This window comes from Zonotrichia leucophrys, chromosome 4, assembly GCF_028769735.1.
Source record: "Zonotrichia leucophrys gambelii isolate GWCS_2022_RI chromosome 4, RI_Zleu_2.0, whole genome shotgun sequence".
Lineage (NCBI taxonomy): Eukaryota > Metazoa > Chordata > Aves > Passeriformes > Passerellidae > Zonotrichia > Zonotrichia leucophrys.
This window is the reverse complement of record NC_088173.1, coordinates 23,685,599-23,708,295: the sequence shown is the minus strand read 5'-3', so window position 1 is coordinate 23,708,295 and position 22,697 is coordinate 23,685,599. Positions and strand designations below refer to the sequence as shown.

Here is a 22,697-nt window from a genome sequence, read left to right as displayed (position 1 = left end):
CAAGGAGAACCAGTTCTTGAGTTTTATTACTAAAACCTAAAAAATACTAGAGGTATTTCTATAGCATGACATCATGGAGGATAAGACCCACGAGAATTTGCTGTTTTGAATCTCCCAGCCTTCTGCCTGTTTTTTTAAGAAAAATAAAACTAAAATATATGAATTCACTAATGTCACTACTCTTTTATGAAAATGTGTTCCAATGGTAAAAAGGTCTGTCTTACATGCATTTTAAGAAACATATTTTACTACTCTGCTACTGTTGTATTCATGCACCTTATTCACCAATTTATGTCCATACTTGCAACATTAAACATTATATTCTCTCAAGAGAGAAAAAGCAGAGTTCACTTTCTTGAGTCATTAATCCCAGGTCTTGACCAGTTACTCTCTTCAAAAAGACAAGATTTATATTAGCTTCAAGTAATTCGTTACTGCAATGCCTAATAGCAGGTGACCCTGGTTTCTCTTCTCAAACATAAATCCTGACTCTAGAAGGAACAATGAAAATCTCAGAAGTCGCTACTTGCAAGCAAGAAACTTCTCTCAGTAAAATACTTTACCCCACATGAACTTAGAAATGAAGCATGGAGAAATAATGTGATTATGATAGAACACTTACTCAGTTGCTTCATAATCACTTAGACAGTTCCCAGAGAACATTTAAAAAAAACATTGTTAATAAAGCCCCCAAAAAACAACTAGAAATATTCATTACCCTGCTAGAAAAAAAAAAAGTTTCACTTTTGGAACTTCTAATTGTTCTTGTTAAACATTGTAGAAGAGGACAGGAGAAAGCTGTGTAACTTTCCCCTTTGAAAGTTTCAGAGGTTACAATAACGTTTGTGATTATGTATTTTACTAATATTAGAAATATTACCCTAATATTGGGTAACTCATTAGTACCACCAGATATCTAGGCATTTTTATAGATGCACCTCTACTGGGAAGCAAAAAAATTCTTCTGTTAATTTTCAAAGCACAATCAATGAACCTGTCAACTGTAATGCAATCCATGAAGATATTTAAATTCAGAGCATCTACTTACACACCCTTAGTGTCTTTGGAAGATAGCACAGTGATCACACAGTTATTTAAACAACTGCTCACCTGCCTCATCGCCAATAGCTCAATGCCTGTGCATTTTGATTCTGTAATTCTATAACGTTTCCTAAAAGCAGTCTGTGGCCAAATTTTCCAGCTGTGGTACCATTAAAAATGTTTGAATCACCTGTTTCAGATGAAGTCCAGCAAAGTGTTGCACTTGGTTACATCAGCTGGCAATCTAACCAGCTTTAGTCAATACCTACACTTCTAGTTAGAATTGTTATGCCATAGTGATTGGGCCTTCGTTAAAGGTCAAGATTTGGTGTGTGCTAGTCTTAAAAAGGAAAGGAATCTGATGAGCCAGTGCTGGCTTTGCAATAAGAGTTCTGCTATCACTCACTGCTGATGATTTCATCAAGAAAACAAATTCCTCAGAAATAGTTTTCCCAGTCTGTCTACCATTGTGGTACATTGATGAAAATATTTTCATCAGCATTCTCTATGGAAGCCTCATTTCTAGCTAAACTTGTTTATGACAAAACCAAGGTTTGCTTTCTGCTCTTCCACAGGAGGAATTCAGTGCAAATAGATGGCAAAGGATGACAAATGGCACTGGGTAGCCAAAGCCCAGCATTCAAAGAGCAGGATCAGACAGAACACTGATTCTTAGCACCCACATAAACACAGTGAGAATACAAAGAGAGTGATCAACAAGCCAAAAGGCTAAAATAGCTGCACATACTTTTCTGTGTATGCCCCTTAAACTGGTGGTTACTCTCAGCCTACCTGAGAACAAGTGCACTGCAGATTGCTGCAAAAGACATTCCTCACAGTTTTGTTCTATTCACTCACCTATGGAAATCTCAGGCTAGGATGATTGCTTTGTCTTGGCCTTTATGGCTACTGCTTGTCTGTGTTCATAGGTAAAAAATAGTACACTTAACAAATATATACATCCAAAAGACTTTATCAGATAAATCTGAGCAAGAGTACGTTTCTTTCCATTCCTCACATTATGTTAAGGGAAAGAGCAATTTAAGCAGCTTGTGATATTGATATGGTTTAGAGATAATATTCCTAACTTCCTACTGAATAAGCTACTTTATTAACCCACTTTGACCTGAGTAGTTACTGATGCTATAGAACTTGAATGTATGACATTATATTACTGGTGCCACTCCTCATTCAGTAGAAATCTTCCTACCACTTTGGGCTGCCTTTTTCAGGCCTTGCTTCATCCCTTAGAAATTTTTTTCAGTTCCCCCAAAATGAAAGGATCAGTATTAGATACAGACAATGATAACTGCAGAAAAAATGTTAGTAAGTCACCATCTCCCTGACCCTCTCTTTCCAAAACAGCAGATTCTATGCTTTGAAAAACTATTTATTACCTAAAGAGTGAGTTATTATTTCACTGCATTAGTCATTGGACACAGGTTAGAATGCAGGAATGTGGCACCTCTGGATGAGAAGGTATTTAGACATCTACAGAGATTTCTTCAAGTTTTTATAATGACCCAGTTTTTCTACAAAAGTAGAGCATACAGATTTAGTATTAGTGAGGACTGAGCAACACAATCACCTTAAGCAAAGTGTTTGATCTTGATACAATACGTGTATATTTTGAAAGGAGAAAAAATTTGCTTAAATATTTAAAGCGATTCATGTATAACTGCTGGAATTTAAGCTTTCAAGCAGACATTGTCAGAAATATTGTGCCACAATTATATCCCTTTCCAGCACTAACTCCCTTTTTGTACTGGTTCTTAAAGTGTTTTACCTATATTTGGGTCCATTGTTTTCAATTTGCTTCAGGTTTGTTCCATTTCCCTAGGGAAAAAATTAGTGGACCTAGCACATAACTTGCCCGCATAATTCAATAACATCTTAGCATATTTTACTATGGAAAAGGCTTCACAGAAATTGTAATGGCAGAAATGGACCCCACAATATTAGTTAACCTATCTTCTGGCCCAGAGGGAGAATTGTCATCCCTAAAATTACTCATAGACTCACAAAATATTCTGAGCTGGAAGGGATCCATTTGCATCATCAAAGCCTAGCTCTTGGCCCTGCACAGGGGAGCCTCAAGAATCACACTCTGTGCCTATTCCTTGAGTCTGTTTTTAAACAAACTTCCCAGACTGAAATGCTCTAATCTCACCATTACCCATCCAACATCAGTGTTAGAGTGCTTTTCTTATTTTTCCTAGTGAAGTCTGCTTGCTATCATTGAAGTCCCTTACTACTTGCCCTAACTGCAGCACGTGGCAGGGAATTTAATTCTGTTTATGACACTGTTTGATGTAAGTAAAGACTTTGATCTCCTCAGTATTCTCATCACTAAATTTGAAGTTACTGTTCTCTCACCATTCTGGGTCCTGACATTTGATGTACATCCCTCCTGGTCTGCAGAATTCTGTGCTAAATAGGGTTGGATACTCCTATTTCAAGACTCTGTTTTTGATGATGCATCCACTCTGGTGTGTGTCACTCCAGCAGCATGACATATTGAGTCATATTTAGTTTGCAATCCTCTATAATGCTTAAATCCTTTCCTGCAATTCTGCTGCTCAGGCAGTCTTGCCCCTCTAAAGTTGGCATTCATTTCAAATGAACTGTTAGATAATTCCTCAAGAGTCTGATAACCTGATCATGTCTGATCATGTTTACAGCCTTTTGAATAAATACATTCTGCGTAGGTAGAACATTATTCCTACATTGAAATCACTGATAAATGTAATGAATAGTGCTAGACTCAAGAAAGGTCTTTGAATCATGCTTGATATATATTTTTTTGCCTTTTGATTTGATATTAAAGCACTAATTTTCTATTCTAGAGTAGATTTTTCTTACCAATTCTGCATTTTCTGATAGTCTCACCCACTACATATTTCCTAGTTCTTAGATACAGTCAAGGAGCATAAAAATCTGTAAAAGTCAAATTATTTGACTTCTATTGCTTCTCCCTTATTCATTCTGTCAGAGAAAAAAATTAAATCAGTTTGACATGACTTGTTCCTTGTACATCCATGCTGGTTCTTACTCATCTCCTTATCATTTTCTAGGTGCCTATAAATTGCTTTTTCTGAGTATATTCTGGTCCTTTTTTCAGGCTCAAAGTTGCAATGACATCTGCTGAATTCTGTGGCTGATATTTTTTGCTGTCTGTCGTGGTTTGACCAGGAAGGAGTGGGAATTCTGGGAAGCTGTGGTCAAACCAATGAAGGTTTTGGGTTTGAGACTGGCGTCCGGTGTGGCCAGTGGGGTTTGGACACACCTCCGAGAATACACAGGGGTTAAAAGCAAGGCACTGCCCTTGGCACTTCCTCTTTTGGACATCGCGGCGAAGAGTTCAGATCTCTCTCCCCCGCCCAGCCTGCTGCTGCTGGGCGGGGGAGGGGCCGGCCATGCGGTAGGCCCGGGGCCTGGACAGAGATGGGGTTGAGGGGGCTTCGGGGGGGGCTTCGAGGATGGAAGGGTGGAAGATCCCAGAGAGTCAGCCCTCGGGCAGCCAGCCCCCCCCCCAGGAGAGCAGCCAGCCAGGAGGAGAAGGAGGGAGAGTGCCCGGCCGGAGCGGCAGCGTGTGGGCAGCGTGCGTGGGAGTCGCTCCGGACCGACAGAGACTGAAAACTTTTAACCCTTTCTTGCATGATTGGGGCCTTGCAAAAATGCTAATCCTCCTCGAAGCTGAATAAGAAGGGAGATGAGAGATGAGATGACCTGGCCCGAAGAATGTGGAGATGATTGGATGGGGAGAGATGATTTGGAGTGGCCTTTTGGCTGGACTTTTCTCGTGGCTATGGACTCAGTTGTTCCTGTGACACAGACTGCATTTAGGGGGAGGCAGTGCCTCAAAACCAGGAAGGTTCTTCGTGAGGACCCCCCGGCCCCAGGGGGTTGGAAAAATATGGGGGGACAGATGTCCCAAAGGCAGAGACTGTGCCTTTTTGGAGTGAGACAAGGCATCCTTGAAAGACAACCCTAAAAGCAGCTCTGGCCATGCGCAGTGGTGAGAGCACTGGGCATGGAAGGAAAATGTCACAAGCGGCAGAAGGACTTTTTTTTTCCGGGCGGTGCCGAAGTGACAAAGAAGCACACGAGGTTTCAGTGTGTTTCCCGGAGAAGCCTATGGAACGAGAAGGACTCCTTTCCTCTTCATGAACTGCAGTTTGAGTATACTAACGTGTGGGGCCAAGGCTGGGCAGTTGTTTTGGGAGAATGTATTGGATTGGGAAAGTCAGGTGGTGGGGGAGGAGGAAAATGGTTTTTTGTAAGGTTTTCAATTTTTTCTTTTTTCTTATAGTCTTTCCCTATTTTTCCTGTAGTTTTAGGTAATAAAGTGTTCTTTATGTTTAAGTTGGAGCCTGTTTTGCTTATTCCTGGTCACATCTCACAGCAGACACCAGGGTGAGGCATTTTCATGGGGGCACTGGCTCTGTGCCAGGCTCAAACCATGACATTTTTTGGTTCCCTGACCTGGAAATCGAACCCGGGCCGCGGCGGTGAGAGCGCCGAATCCTAACCACTAGACCACCAGGGAAATGTCTACCAAATGACTACCAAAAAATGTCATGGTTTGAGCCTGGCACAGAGCCAGTGCCCCCCATGAAAATGCTTCACCCTGGTGTCTGCTGTGAGATGTGACCAGGAATAAGCAAAACAGGCTCCAACTTAAACATAAAGAACACTTTATTACCTAAAACTACAGGAAAAATAGGGAAAGACTATAAGAAAAAAGAAAAAATTGAAAACCTTACAAAAAACCATTTTCCTCCTCCCCCACCACCTGACTTTCCCAATCCAATACATTCTCCCAAAACAACTGCCCAGCCTTGGCCCCACACGTTAGTATACTCAAACTGCAGTTCATGAAGAGGAAAGGAGTCCTTCTCGTTCCATAGGCTTCTCCTGGAAACACACTGAAACCTCGTGTGCTTCTTTGTCACTTCGGCACCGCCCGGAAAAAAAAGTCCCTTTGCCGCTTGTGACATTTTCCTTCCATGCCCAGTGCTCTCACCACTGCGCATGGCCAGAGCTGCTTTTAGGGTTGTCTTTCAAGGATGCCTTGTCTCACTCCAAAAAGGCACAGTCTCTGCCTTTGGGACATCTGTCCCCCCCATATTTTTCCAACCCCCTGGGGCCGGGGGGTCCTCACGAAGAACCTTCCTGGTTTTGAGGCACTGCCTCCCCTAAATGCAGTCTGTGTCACAGGAACAACTGAGTCCATAGCCACGAGAAAAGTCCAGCCAAAAGGCCACTCCAAATCATCTCTCCCCATCCAATCATCTCCACATTCTTCGGGCCAGGTCATCTCATCTCTCATCTCCCTTCTTATTCAGCTTCGAGGAGGATTAGCATTTTTGCAAGGCCCCAATCATGCAAGAAAGGGTTAAAAGTTTTCAGTCTCTGTCGGTCCGGAGCGACTCCCACGCACGCTGCCCACACGCTGCCGCTCCGGCCGGGCACTCTCCCTCCTTCTCCTCCTGGCTGGCTGCTCTCCTGGGGGGGGGGAGCTGGCTGCCCGAGGGCTGACTCTCTGGGATCTTCCACCCTTCCATCCTCGAAGCCCCCCCGAAGCCCCCTCAACCCCATCTCTGTCCAGGCCCCGGGCCTACCGCATGGCCGGCCCCTCCCCTGCCCAGCAGCAACAGGCTGGGCGGGGGAGAGAGATCTGAACTCTTCGCCGTGATGTCCAAAAGAGGAAGTGCCAAGGGCAGTGCCTTGCTTTTAACCCCTGTGTATTCTCGGAGGTGTGTCCAAACCCCACTGGCCACACCGGACGCCAGTCTCAAACCCAAAACCTTCATTGGTTTGACCACGCTTCCCAGAATTCCCACTCCTTCCTGGTCAAACCACGACACTGTCTCAGCAGAGGTGCCTCCACAGCAGTGCTGGCCACGACTGCCCTGGGCTCCCTGAGTCACCACAGACCCACGTGGCAGTGAGGGAGGTCGCAGGGCAGGCTGGTGTGTGAGGGAATTCTGCCTCCAAAGCGGGGCTGAGGGGAGGGGGAGGAACCAGGGATGGACACAGCGAGGCACAGCCCAGCTCTGGCAAAGCTCACCTCCAAACCAGGGATCCTGATGGATGCTGGTCCTGGTCTTGAGGGCAGAGCTTGTCACATTTCATCCCCCTTCGTGAAAGCCAGCAGAAAGGTTCTCAGACTTACAGAATTCAGCATTACAACAATTAAGGAGTGATTAAGGAGTAGATCTGAAGAAAATAATCAATTCTCTATTTCACCTTTCTCTGAGGCAGATAAACTTCTGTGGTAAGAAAGTAATTAGTATGCAGGTAACCACAAACATCCTCTTAGACAGACAGATTTACTGTTGCTTTCCTAGAAGCCACATTTATCCGATTCATATTTATTAATGTTGCCAACAACTGATTTAACTACATTTTGCCTGCAAAAGAAAAACGTAAGAATTTAGCTTAGAAAGATGCTGCAGCAGAAGATTCTATCACAGATGCACAGACAAACTTGACAGATAACAAATCTCATCTTTCACTGACTCTTCCTACTTTGTTATTTCTTTAGCAAGTCTTTGGAAACTCCAAATCAAATTGCATAACACCCTGCAGTCTTTCCAAGTCTACAAAGATGGAATCAACTTCACTTTATTATTTACTAAAAAAATCTTGTTACCCGCCTGCTTTAAGCAACTGGTCTCAAAACCAACAAAATACCTTACTTCACACCAAGTTCAACCTTACTTATAGGCTGCAGAGATCTTGTCATGCTATTTGCATTTTTATTAGTGTGTTGTGTAATATAGGAATGAGGCAGAAATGTATATAATCTCTGACTTACTTTCCTAACTGTGGTTGAGTGTCAAAAACAAATCTGGACTGTTCCAAACATCTGACAGATATGCTGAATATCCATTTGATGGAGTAACAGTCACTGTATGTCTCTAGAAATTAATGTAAAATTGGAATTTTAAATGTTATTCCAGACATCAAAAGATAACATTATGTCATCTGCTCCATCAAAGCTTTAAAAGCTCTGTTGGATAAATTAAGGAATACATCCTATTTAATTTAATACCTCCTATGATCACACAACTGTGTGATATGATACCACTAAAATAACTTCTCAAGCAATGAAAACACTCCACCATGTTAGAACTCAGCAGTAATAAATGTTAATGATTCAACTTGCTACATATGTTGGATGTTAAGCAACACAGAGCACAGCTCTGCGTAGCGTCAGAGAAAGAGCACACATGACAAAAATGCAATTTTCACTCTTCTAAACAGTTCTGATTAACTTTTTTTTAAAAGGTGAAAAAGCTACTTCTGACAGTAGATTTGTGTTTTATTTAATCCTAAAATTCCTCTCTAGTAAGACCCCTCTAGAACTTTTTCAGATCATGCTTTAGGCTGCAATAAACCTGATTGCTATTACAAATCAAGCAAATAATTTGGAAGGTACACTTCATTTAGCTGCCATAATCTGTCCCCTTTCATCTTTCTGTGTCACACCAGGTACTAGCCACCAGGGCAAGTGCAGTACAAGTCCTTAGACTCAATGTACCATGAAAGATCCTTTGTTTAGGATTATCCCTCAGAACAGATCCGAGCAACCACATAATACAACTGCATTCTTGTCACAGAACATATGCTTACCAACAGCTAGTGATGCCTCCCCTGCATCATCCTTTCTGCATTTAGGAAGTGTGGTGCTAGATTTGTATTTAAATGAAACAAAGGTGTCAGGCAAGTATAAAAAATTAGTGTAAACAAAAAATGGATTGATGGTTGAGTGCCAGCTGAACCATCTGAAGGAGATTATTTTCCTTACATTAAGGTAATAATGTGTTTATAAGCTATTAGGTATCAAGGCATAAGAAAGTTCTGTTTTCCATCTCGAAAGAATGTGCTTATGTTTACATATGTCAAATAGTGTATTTCCTAAGGCCTTTAAAATCACTGTTTCTGATTTAGGAGTTAAAATCACAGGTGCTTAAATGATGAGAATTCAGGCTAGGTGGTGAACAAAAAGAAGGCAAGGAAAAAGAAGAGTTTAAGAGGTCAGAATCTAACTTAGTGTTTTCAAAATATTTTAATGGCAAAGGGAAGACCAGAAAAACCATTGGCCTTTTACTCGATGAAGATGGGCATCTCACAAACAGAGACACATAGCAGAGATATCAAATTCTTTCTCTGCCTCAGCTGTCGACACTGATGATAGGCTCAGGGGGACCTCAGCAGCAGGACCATGACTGCAAGAATGATAAACACACAGTCAACCCTGAATTTGTGGGATTTGTTGCTCCAGCTGGATCTCTGTACATTTATGGGGCCTGACTGGTTTCATCCCAGACTGCTCAAAGACCTGTCTGAGTCATTGCAAGTCCTCTCTCAATGCTTTTTTAACAGTTTTGGGAATCTGGAAAGGTCCCTGTTGACTGGAAGCTGGTAAATATTGTCACAATTTTCAAGAATGGTGAGAAAGTTGAGCCTGGTAACTGCAGCCTGTCAGTCTCATTTCAGTGTCTTGTAAAACCAGGGAGAAGATTGGGAGGTATTGAAAAACACCTGGAAGACAGCACAGCCATTGGTCAAATTCAGCACACAGGGTGATTATTGAGGCTGTCCTGTGCAAGGCCAAAAGGTGGACCTGATGATCCTCGTGGGTCCCTTCTGACTCAGGATATTCCATGATTTTATGATTCATCAGATAAAGCTCCAACCAGAATGGGAGGTTTGCCTAAGTACCTAATGTTCTGCAGATCTCTATGTATCTGGATAAATGAGGATAGATGTTTCTTGGAACTGATATGAAATATACACAGATTAGACATGCTGATATTTTTCTATCCTTCTGTAAACCTAGGGAGTGTGTTGCTATGCTGCTGAAATGAGAAGATGTGGTTAAGTATACAAAACTGTTTTCTATTGAATGAAAGAAGATGTATGTATAATCTGGATATGCAGTTATAATGGATTGCCTCAATATAGATTATGCATGTTATGCATAATCAATTATGCATAATATAGATCATAAATAACTATTTATGACATATTATGCATAATACAGACCATGCATGTTCTGCTTTGCTACTGAAGGTTGAATGTGGAACACTTAGTTAATGTTTTACAGCCAATTAAGCAAGAAATCATTTGACAGTAGCTTTAAATGATGCATATGTTCTCAATCCTAATTTTTTGGGAATAAATGTTATCTTTCCAGATTTCTATCTTAAAACTTCAAAGAATTTGATTTTTTATTAATGTATAGTTCAATCCTTTTATATTTGTGACTGTGAAATATGCCAAACGTGGCATATGACAAACTGATTGTTCGCATTGCTACAGAAAACACAGAGGAGTATATATTTTTAACCACTTCTCCTGTTCACTCTAATCTATACCCCAGAAACATTACATTTTATGTGAACACAGAATTTTAGAAACTCCTGTCCAACTATGGTAGTACAGAAGAGAATTTGTCTGGATGGGAAAAGCTCAGTCTCCGTGCACAGTCAGGGTTTCAGCTCTTTACCAAAACTCAGTAAAACCATCCAGCCAACACAATAAACACCCCAATAAGGTTTCCATCTGGAAACCTCTCTGCAAGACATGAGACTAAGGAAAACAAAACTTATCTTGCATATATATACAGCAGTGAATGTTGCCAATATGAAGAAATATAGCAAGAAAGAATAGGGACACCTAGGAGTCAGTCACTATAACATCTAATGTTTAGGATCACAATTAATACTGTGGGGTTTGCAAGCTGTACTGGAAGCCTAGGTCAACACATGATGGCAAGCTGGTATCTCACCCAGGAATTTTATACAGACATCATGCTGAAAAATTGTCATCTGGATACATGGAAATCTACAGGTTATAGGAAATACAGATCTTGCAACCACTCTAGTGTATCCTAAAGTTCAACAACAGTGCTGGAAGGTTGTGTCTGCTTGTTTAACAGTAAGGAAACACAGCTGAAGTATGGGATGCTGAGAGGGAAAACCTGGCCAGTATTTAACCTACTCCCTCCATATTCCCAACACTCAGTACTCTGAGGGCACTTCACTGCCCATGGCTTCACAGAACCAGCAACTTCAGCATCACCTCCTGGAGTTGCAAGCGCCAGTTTTGAGCTCAGCATCCCACAGGAGTCAGGAGGCCGTTCTCCGTCTCTGCTCCGAGGTGCGTGGGATGGCTCTGAGCAAGCCGAGCTTTGAAGGATGAGACTGGACTCTTCAGTTTTCAATCTTCAAGTGGTTTATTATTTCTTATCTACAAAGTTTTTCCTTCTGCCCAGCTGAGGTCTGACCAGCAAGGCAGCCAAGGGCACTCTGACTGCCCCAGAGGTGGTGGCGTCTCTATATACTACAAACTACATATATCATATTTACTTTTATGTCCCAATACCTATCACCCATATTAGAAAGTGCACTTTTACTTTAAACCAATCCTCAGGTGCCAACATCATGACAGAAAATGGATGGCATGAAGAAGAAAGAAGAAAGACGAGACACACTGATTCCTCCATCTTGTCTCCATGACCCCCCTGTACCAAAACCCTAAAATCCATATTTCACTCTGTAAACATACCATTCCTGCACCATTCAAACCTGAGTGCCTCTCATATCCTCATACACAGATGGCACATCTCTAGATGGATCTAAGTCAAGACACCAGGTGCTTCTGGCAACATTCCAGGCCTTCCAAGCCCCCCAGGAGGGTTCTCGGCAACTCTGGACATCCGGAGTGATGTGCTGAGTTCCCACACACAGGCACAGATATTTTTCTCTAGAGGCACTTCACTTTAACAGAGTAATCTATTGATGACTATGTGCCTTTTTTTTTATTCCCTCACTTAGACCTGTGAGGTTCTTCTGGAGCTGCCTGTCTTTAGTACAGAATTTAACTACCCAAAGGAGTCAAAACACTCATTAACTAGAAAGAAAGTTTTAGGCAGCATAACAGAAAAATGTTGATGCTTAGTAGTTGGGACACGTACTAGGGTAAGACCTGGTTTCTGTCTGGAATTTGTTTAAAGTCCTTTGGTATCTGGCTGAATGCAGCCTGTTTCAATTTCAGCAGAATTTGTAATAAAAATGTAGTCCCATTATCAGTGCACCAAGCCATTTACTTACTCCCACACACAAGTCAGATGCATGGCAAATCAGTTTACCGAGATCATTTAATCACTCGTGAGTGCACCTTGGGCAATATATCCTAATTCTCATAAATTATCTACAGTTTCTAATGTTTATTCAGAAGAGAAACATTTCAGAAGGTCAGAAAGGATTATTCATCAGAGGCTTAGAAATTGCTCCTCTGTCAGTTTTACATACAGTAAAGCAGTACATAGTAATTTTCAGACTTGCACCAGCTTTTATTATTCTTCTTATAATGGGCTGGGGTTTTTTTCCACAGAAAGAATAAATTCTCATTTAAAGGGTTTGTGATCTAGTATTTTCTTTCATATTTAATCTAGTACCAAACATCATTTTATGCAATTATCCTAGGACTGTGAATAAAAATATTTTTTACCTATCCTGACACTCAGAATTTGATTACTTTTGTATGGCTACATTTTATTGAAATGTACATAATGTGCCTCCCCCTAAACATGAGAAATGAAAACAAGCCACATTAAATTTTGGACGTTCAGGAAGATTCACACAATTACCCTGTACATAAAGAGAACCTCATTTTCAGCATTTTACTCCAGCCAATTTAGAATGGTTCTATTTACAAGGACAGAGATGTTTCCATATGGAGGAGAGAAGTGAGGTGGAGCTCTTTGCCTTGCCCCTCCATGCAGGTGTGCCATGCAGGAAGGAGAGCTGTGTTCTCACCGTGCTGGGGAGCAGCCCCAGACTCAGGGCCCATCAGCACAGAGCATCCAGTCACTCCAGTGAGGGCAGCACAGCCAGGGAGCAGCACCAGAGCCACTGGGAAACCCCTGAGATCCTGCCCCTCTACCAACTCCTCCTTCTCCTCTCACTTCCCTGCTACAGCTCCGCAAAGCCCCAGGAACACATGAAGCTCCCTGCCAGGCAGAGAAGGCAGAGGGGGAGAGGCAGCATGGCCCAGCATGGGCTGCAGGAGAAAATCAGACTCTGCTACAGCTGACACCTTACAGAGGGCAAGGTCTGCCCAAAGGCCTCCTTTGTATAACTGGTAGGCATTGATTTTAATGCCATGACTCACTTATTGTATCTCTCTCTATAACTAAAAGATGCAATAATAATGATTGCAGTCCATTCAGCGGCCAAATTCAGAGCTGTGGTGTTCTAAAAGGCTGTCATAGACAAAGATTCTTTGGCTCGGAACATGTTTTAAATCTTCCCATCTCCCAGGAAACATTTATGACCTGCTTAACACACTACTGTAAATGCAAGTCTTTCTAAAGTCAGAATTATAGATGCAGATAGGGTGTAACTTACTATATCTCTACTTTCCTACAAATAGATTGAAAAATGACTGCAGTTAAAATTTGCCTTGCTTAGTTAAAAAAAAAATATTCTGAAGCCTAAGATAAACATGAATGTAAGTTTAACCATTCAGATTCCTGAATGGTTAAACTGAAAAAAAAAACCAAAACCCAAAACTGGTGAAATATGAACTCCTGACAATAAAAAAGCATTTGGAAAAGAGACAATGAAGATGAATAAAAATTGAAATGGGAGCACCAAAACCAGGACAGAAGCCATTGTGGCTCTTCCCAACCACAGCACCAACAACTGTGAGGGCAGCCTGAATATCTGCATAGCTCCATAATTCTGTGCCATGTGCAAAGCCTGTGGAAGCTCTGGGAAGCTGCCTGCTCTATGGATTGCTTGTCAGTGCTGATCAGCGCTGCTGAGTGCTTATCTGCTGGTGCCAGGGATATCAAATGACCTGAACCTAAGAGCAATGGGCTCTAATCTGCAGATAAATTTAAAGACCCCAATTCCCTGCTGACTTGAAAGGGAATTCAAGAATCTCTCCAGGTTCAGACATTTGCCAGTAAGAAACATCAAGGCAGAGGAATTAGGGAATATTCCTTGCAGTAAGCGCAAGCTCACTGTAACCTTCTATCAGTCAGAAGATCCTGGGTAGCCTTAAACACCCTGCAGAAATAGACAGCTTTGTGGCACAATGGCATTTGCATTTGAACAAAACATACTTTTAAGCATCTCAGCTTCTGATTTATACTTCTCCTCTTCAAATCACCCTAATAATACAGATACAATTTTCAGAGGTAAAAAAATTTAAAGTTGCCCTGTAGAAAGAGCTTCCCAATTTTTTCATATACTGAGTCCTTTCTCTAGACTCACATTCTTTATAATTTCTACTACTGCAGTTTGAACAGCTTTCCATAAAATTAATGACTGTACTCCAAGCCTTTAATCTTGTCTTTTTTTGACTGATTAGAAACAAATAGAGCATGAGCTACAAAGGAAGTACTTTTCTTCTTCAGCTGACAGAAGGCAAGTTACCCTCAAACTCCCAAATATGAACCTACTGGTTTATAAATAACTTCCAGACAGTCAGTCAGCTACATCTAAGCCTCCCTAAAAGAGAACTGAGAGGAAAAAACATGTTTGGACAAAATTCCTGTTCTGGACAATTTAATCATTAAATTGAGGCAGGAATAAATTATTAGGCTACACTGTATAGGAATACTTGGGCAATATCTTTTGTATCAGGAAACTGGACACAATTACCCCTCTTGCATTTTTTTTTATCACAGAATCACAAAATTGCTTGCAATTGCATTGGAAGGGACCTTAAAGAAGATCATATAGTTCCACCCCCCAGACCCTTACCTGGGACACCAACCACTAGATCAGGTTGCTCAGGGCCCCATCCAACCTGATCTTGAACATTTCTAGGGATGGAGCATCCCTTGGCATTACTTCCAATTCACCTGGATTGAAAATCCTTTTAGTATTTTACTTGCACACTCCTGATGCCTTTAATATCAAACAAGCAGTGTAACAAGTAGGAAGGTGTGAGGAACATGCCTTGGTGCCCTTGCAGGGTGACATCACACCCACCTGTGCTGCACTGAGAATTGACACTTGCATTAATTTCACTTCCTGCTGCTTTAACACAGAAAATGCAAGCACCAAGAAGTTCTTGTGCAGCAATATTCAAGGAGGTACACGTTATTTCATGCTAAGCATCAGGACCAGTGACCTTACCAGCCTGTAACTGTGCTCAGCAGGAGGGTGATGGGCAGGGAAGATGATAACAAAGTCAAGAACAACACGAATATAGCTGACTGAAGATGCTGGCAGAGACTGGCAGAAAATTTACTTGAACTGCTCTAAATGAAAAGCGTGACTGAAATCAACACCTTCACCATCAGGAAGGAATGTGCTTAGGTGCACTGAGCCTTAGCAATTCCCACCTGAAAACCATCCTGCCCATTCTGTGCTGAATATCTCCAAGAAGATACAGGGCAGGAGGGAGAGGAGCACCTCGAAAAGGGCAGATTCTCAGTTTGCATCCCCGTGCCTACACAGCACCATTCCTAATATTGCTTCCATACCAAAGTGGGCATACACACAGGAGCCACACAGCAGGAGATGCAATTATGACTGATGTGATTACACATTAAAAGATCAGTGTGCAGCTTCCAAGGTGCTTTGAAGAGCTAAAGGAAAAAGGAGAGCAGAGATGCTTGTTTCCACAGGGCTCTGCTCAGGCCTCTTCACTGATGCAGCCAGAACATACCCCTCAATCTAGGGCACATCTCCAGCGAAGATCTTGAAGCTTACCATTTCTTCACAGGATATCCCTGTTTGCTAAGGTATCCACTGGAGTAAAAAAAAAAAAACACTTCAAAGCAGGAACATGTCTCTTGGGCCATGTTTTACAAAATACTTCACACAGATGCACATAACTTCCGCTGACTGAAAATTCTTTAACCTTTCTGATATTAAAGATTTCTATTAAACAACACTTAAGTGAGTGAGAATCTATTTTCAAGGGACAGTGCCAGTTTCCAGGGTGCCATGTTTTAATTTAACAGTGCCAAGTACTAGCTTGAATTTTAAAGCATGCTTTTAGCAGTTTGAACTGCATTTTCCACAAAACTCTTTCAGCACAGATGCTCTGACTTTGCTGTTACACAGTTGAAGAGCCATGCTTTTGAGAACATTTAAACATCACAATCAAATCATGACTGCCTGATAGCATCACACTTGCTGTACCATGTCTAACAAAAACAGATTATGGAATGTCATACAATTAGCAAAATAATCTTACAATAATACAGTTTCTGGAAAGCAGACATAAACATTCAGAGTCATTATCTTCAGCTCCTCCAGAAAGAATAAGCAAGCCAAATTTTCCCCAAGACTTTTTGTTCTTGAGTGGATAACTCCAACAAACCTTTTCTTAGCTGTGTTTAGTCCCTTTTCTGTCCCCTTTTAATTACAGTAATGTTTTTATCTTAAATTTTTCTTCATGCTTTTGTTTAGGTGCCAGAATTCAGCTTTTCTCTCACTTGCTCTGTATTTTCATTTAATTAAATCTTCCTTTGTTGCTACATATTTGTTTCTAACTTTTGTATTTTCATGGCAAGTACTCCCTCTGGCAAAGCTTACTGCAGGAGTTACTGCACCATATTTCTTTCCCAGCACTTGCCAGGTATTTACCATGGCTTGTTTGTCCCTTTCCCACCTGTGTGCTTCCTTTTTGAAATATGGGAATTACAACAAAAGTGCACTGAATAGATAATAAATAATAACAACAACAGTAATAATAATGATTATATTTATTCAGGGGGAATCTGAGTCTCACTGCCTTTCTGCAATAATGTATAAAGAATCACTTCCCATCAGGGAAAGCTATGTAGAAATACAAGGCTGTTGCTGATTACAATGGCCGAATACACAGCGCTAATGCTGGCAAAAGTGTCCGGGAGTAAAGAAAACAGATGGGAGTGGATAGAAAGGACTTCTGACTGCCATTCCACTCTTTCCACCCATGCTGCCTATCCCACTCCTTAGCAGCCTCTCCTCATTTCTCATTTCTCATTTCTGTGTGCAGCATGGCATCACCCACACTCCCTGGGTTTTGTCCATTCTGATTTCCTCCTCTCCCAGTGCCTCCCATATCAGGCAACATCCCAGAGGCAAGTCAGGAGTGATCAGGATCTGCACCACAAAACCCCAAGCATGAGGAGTGGAACTCAGGGTTAGAGTGCACCTGGAAATACACTTGAAAAGGTCCTGTTATTCCACAGTTCCCACAGCTGAAATATTGGTCAGGACGCTGCCACAGGTTCCCCATCTTCTGAATTTCCTTTCTAGCGACACCCTCCTTCCCAAGTTCCTGCTCCTCCTTTACATATGTGAATCCTCGAGCCAAATTTGAGGCCCATGGCCCCATAAGGCACGTCCGGGTGAGCTCCCCTACCTGTGCTGCAGCCAGGCTCTGAGGGCCCCATGGTGGAGGCAGCTGGCAGAGCACGGGGGGCTTGGTGTGAGGGATTCAGGGGGTGATGCTGAGCATCAGCGTGCCCACTGCTTCACCAGGCCCTGTCAGCAGCACCCTGAAGGCAGCTCCAGACCTCTCAAGTGCTGCTGCTGTAAATCACACATGGGCCTGCCTGACAACCCCTCCCTCCCTCTCAGATAAGCACTTTCAGCCAGCTTGGTGCTCGCTAGCATTTTAGCAAGGGCACAGGGCACATGAGTACAAGAGATGAGTTATACTACACCACAAGCCAGTTAGGTGAAGGTGTGAGCATTTTGGACACATCTAGAATATTTTCAGTGCAGTAATAAAAGTTCTGTCTCTAGTTTCCCTACTGTTTTCAGCAAGTTTCTTTGCTGTAAGAAAACAGCAACACCTATATTTTCAACAAATCAAAATAAAGCATGAATGAAGAAAAATAAGGAGTTCCTGATGCCCTACACAAACTCAGTGACAAATACATGTGTGCACTTGTGCTCAAGGGACATGACATCAGGTTTTCAAGGTCTACCCATGCCAAAGCTCCTTTGGTAAAACATTCATGCCACCTTCTCTGTGTGTTACTGCTGTCAAGAAGAGAGCTGAATATAAGTGAGCAGGCTGTCCCTGTGGGATCAGGCTGGTAAAAGGAGACCCTCAGGGTAAAGAGCGATTCTCTGCTCGCTGGGTGCAGATGAGGCTGAGTGGGATCCCTCCTGGCTGCTCTCCAGGGGCATGGCAATGCACCATCTGTGTCCTGTTGTTGCTACTGCCATTTAATGCAGCCTCCTTCATTAGCTGGCAAAGTGAATCTCAGCTGAAAATCAGCTTCCCAAGGGCAGTGAAGGGAGGAGAGCAGCATTTATCCCAGGTTGTAAGGCAACAAAAATAACACATTTCCAAAGCTTTCTCACTTAGAAAAGTAAACTAAGCTATTTTGAGAGTTTCAGTCAAAACAGACATTCTCTACCCATAATTGAACATGGGATTTGGGTTTGCTGAGCTGCCCAAAGTGCTTTGTTGCTCGCTGTGTGAGCAGCAGCCAGCAGCAGCACTTAGCCCTGTCTGAGCCGCCGCCTGGGAGAGCTGCTGGCCCTATCTGCCCTGGCAGCCCTGGTCCCTGGTCACGCAAGGTTCTGTGTAATGGACTGCATGCCATACAACTGAAATATTTATCATAATCATATTTACAAGAGGCTTGGCTCCCAGAAGGGACTGGAGGCCTGAATACCACAGCAGAAGTGAAATAACGTGTAGTGAAGTTTGTTGGGGCTTCTGTTTATCAATTGCATTCAAAAGGTTTGGAGCCAGAAAAAAAACCTGGTTTGCTGGGGTCAGTGGCCACAAGAAATACTTGAACATGTCTGATGAGAATCATAAAAAAAAGTAACTGAGCAGAAGTAATGCTTATCAGCAAAAGCCTCTCTGTTGGCAGCAGGCTCCACGAAGCCCCGTGCCACCTCTCCCTGCTGCAGTATTGTTTGCTCTATCCCCATCCATCCCAGAGGTACAGCCACACCAGCAGCTGCAGCAGGGCAGAGTTATAAATGTGTAATGAATGCTTTTAAGGCTCCCCAGCAGGTGTGCATCTTGTGAGTCCATGCTGTGATCTTGGGTGGCTGGTAGGCTGTGGGGCTATGGAGAGTGGCAGTGGGCAGATGTAGGAGCAGGCCAGGCAGGAACACAGCAGGTGGCACAGCTGTGGCAGGGCATCCAGCATCCCGAACTCCAAAAGCAGCAGACGGAAGTTTCTACACCACCTGGAGCTTAAAAGCTACAGAAAGGCAAAGATGTAATGTTTTTGCTAAAGCTTTTGCCCATGTGCAGCACTAGGGGCAGGTCAGGTGCTGATCACAGGAGACACCCTGGTGTCCATCCTACAACTGTGGTAAGGGATTGTGCTTCCTGTCTTCATGGAGCACTGTCTGTAAAAGGCTGTGTGCTCTCATGTGATTAGGTGGAGGGGAGCTTCAGGCTATGACTTCGTGGCTACAGCTTGTTGCCTCTTCCCCTCAATCACTTTAATACATACTTCAACACAGAATGTATTCATGGTGCTTCAATAGTCTCCTCTACTCATGTCCAGGTACTTCCTATTTCTCAGCTTTTCCCTCAAGTCTCAGTGTGGGTCTGTCTAGCCAGTCACACTAGCATTAGTCCATTGGAATGAACAGTTTTGGGGTTTCTGTACTTGAAATGCTTGAGCTTTGTCTCCACACTTCTTTTCCACGAAAACTCCCACGAGCTGGTGTTGTGAGCCGCAGTAGAGCATGACACATGTGTCACCTTCAGCTAGCCTGGTGGATCTGCAACACACTGAGTGCTAATGTTCAGGCACTGAATTTTCTCCTAAACATGGGTGATAGAGGCTACTGGCAACACTACCAGCATTTGGGTCTTAGAGCATCTTTCAAGGCACATTGGGATGGTTGCTGAGCTTTGTTCAGTGACTATATGTAGCTCTTCAATGTTTTGCACTATAATTATCTAAAATATAAGCCTCATTTCTTCTCAACAACCAAAGAGTATGTGTGATGGATGGAGAAGGAGGGGACACAGTTTAATGTGGCAGAAGCGGAAGCCTTTACGAGGACCTTTGCACAGCTAAAACTTTGTAGGAAAAGCAGCAACATCTCCAGGGAACAATACAGATCTGGGAGTTAAGGAAGTGTGTGCTCTGACCCCTGATTTTGTCGTGACTCAGGGTTGACAAGCCACATTTGTCTAACACAAGTCTTACCTCTTCTCATGGGACATTGGGAGCGTCTCTTTAATGATTACCCTGACACACTAGCTGTGTGCTCTAATTTATTCTAGGTATGGCTGGACCTGAACACAAGCAAAATCTCTGGGAAGTTCAGATGCTTAGCCCCTGAAAATCTTACTTTGTTGTACAGAGCTAGAGTTCAGTATTCATGTGGCAAAATAGATCTGTCCTTCAGCTACTAAAATTTTATGTGAGGCTAAAACAGCAACCCTTGCTTTTCCCCTTAAATATTCTTTTCTCTATTCCAGTGCAATCTAGGCCTCATAGAAAAGCCACAAATATGTGTGTGCTTATTCTTAGCTGCCAAATTTGCTAAAGATGAGTAAGACTCACTTATTGCCCATTGAGTATTTTATTGTGGCAACAGCTTATTCATTTTTTAAAGGAATTATATATTTAAACTGATGAAAACAAAGCCTTGCCAGCTATGACTATGATACATTCTACTCATAGTAAATCCTGCTCTGGCATGTGTGGGCAGAAGCTTGTTCAGGGCATCTTCCCAAACATTGTCAGGTCAGAACAGGGACATTCAGCCTCTCTGAAAGACTGAAATCTGCACAAAACCCCACTGGCCAGTCTTGTCCTTGCTCTGTTTTACCTATCAGTGGTGAGATAATGCAAGAGCTTGGGATGTCATTGCAGCCCTGTGGCAGGGCCCCACAAACCTGATGGGTTTTTGGCACAAACCTGATGGCAAAGATGTGCTGAAAGTGGCAGCTGGGAACCAGACCCAGTGGCATCCAGTGCAGGGGCTCTGAGACTGGACTGCAGGCTAGCAGACTTCCTTCCTTCATGGCAGTACTTTTGAGTGGTACAGTCTTGCTAGTTCAATTCCATTAACCAACTTATGTTTTGCATCCATTCCCATTTCATAATTGTACTTCTACATGTACCTCTGACTGGCAGCAAGAATTTTACATAGATAAAAACTCTCCCCACTCTTTCTCTTATGAGTGCTCTAAATGCTGCACAGGATTATTTAAAATATCTGCGTGAGAAATTGGGAAAGTGAATCACAGAGAAAAATGTAAAGGATATTTAAGTTGCAAATCAGCAGAAAGTCTTTGTGAAACACTTAATGTGCACTTGCTGTTAATTAATCTTGTTTGTTTCCTCTTGTAATCGTCCTGACTTATTTGCACATAACCTCTCTTTCTAGTGATACTTCATGATCCAAACCCTTGAAAATTTGGGGTCATTATCAAGAGCCCTTGCTTTGGATAGGTTTCAAATGCATAGCCATTTGCAAAGAATTTTCCTCCAATGCAGCATTCCTACATTTTATTGATTCACGTGAGGAATAGAAACTTTAGACAGAATGTCAATTTTGTTGCAGTGAAATTTAACAGCTCGATGCACTACCATCTGTTTAAGGGAAAATAAGAATCAAGCTGATGTTAGGGTTTAATGCTATAACAATTCTTTAAATTGCACAGCAATACTGATGGCAGATTCATCCTTTGAGCAGATTGATCTCTTTTGGAGACACTGTATAGCAGCAAGAATGGACAGAATTATTTGAACTCTTAAGCAGGAAAGGCAGGAAACTTGGTACATGAGAAGAGAGGTAGCCAGAGAGAGGCTGCTTAACCACATAGTCAGCAGAAGAGTCAAGGGAAAACCAGCACATTGGCTTTCCTGCTGAAGGCAAGATAGCAAGCAAGGACAGTAGCTGGTGGACTGTGAAACCAAAGTGCCAGGAGCTGTGACAGTTGTACAACAGCTGCTGTGCAGGAAGGGATGCTGCCTTCCTCGCTCTCCTTGTGCTTTTGACTAAATCTCTTTGCATGTTTTCTGGGATGGGGAGCCTTCTGTGGCAAGTCATCTTTACATTTTGCTTGTGCAGTATCCAGAATCATGTTCATAACCACTAATGCCTCTACAAATGATAAACTGAATAATGACAGTACTGTTTGCCTTTATTTTCTCGCTGCTATTCATTTGGCTTGCTGATCTCTTGCATAAAATCTTTCTGGCTCCCATTTCAACAAAGAACATAGTCCAGCAGCTAGGCTCAGTGCTAAATCACCTCTGCAGATCCTCATTATACTTCAGTATTAGAAGTGCTAAGAAGAATAGAGGAATTCAGGGTAGCTAAGAAAGTTTTTTCTCAAAGAATCATTTATTTGCAATGATTCTCCAGATGCTTCTTCAAGAAAGTGAAATAGATAGAGGACAGCTAAAATATTTCCCCTTTGTCTATATTATTTTTCCTGTTGTTTTTCCCTCATGGAAAAAAATGGTTTGGATAGAAATCAGCATATGGGAATGGGTGCTCAATGTATTACAGCATGTTAAAAGGCGCAAAGGAAAATAAAAGTTAACCAGCATATTGTTAATATGATGCTCCACCTGGACATTACAACAGTTAAAAGCTGAAAGTTACTGATGTTATCCTTCTATCATTTACTGTCATCAAGGACCAGCCAAGCAATTTTATAATTCGAAGAACTCG

General features: G+C 42.3%; 1 non-coding gene across 1 annotated transcript; it reads right to left on the bottom strand.

The window, feature by feature from the left end:
* Positions 1-5,517: 5,517 nt before the first annotated feature.
* TRNAE-CUC (transfer RNA glutamic acid (anticodon CUC)) lies at positions 5,518-5,590 on the bottom strand. Its single transcript has one exon. It is a non-coding gene; the product is annotated as a tRNA-Glu (tRNA).
* Between the last annotated feature and the right edge of the window lie 17,107 nt (positions 5,591-22,697).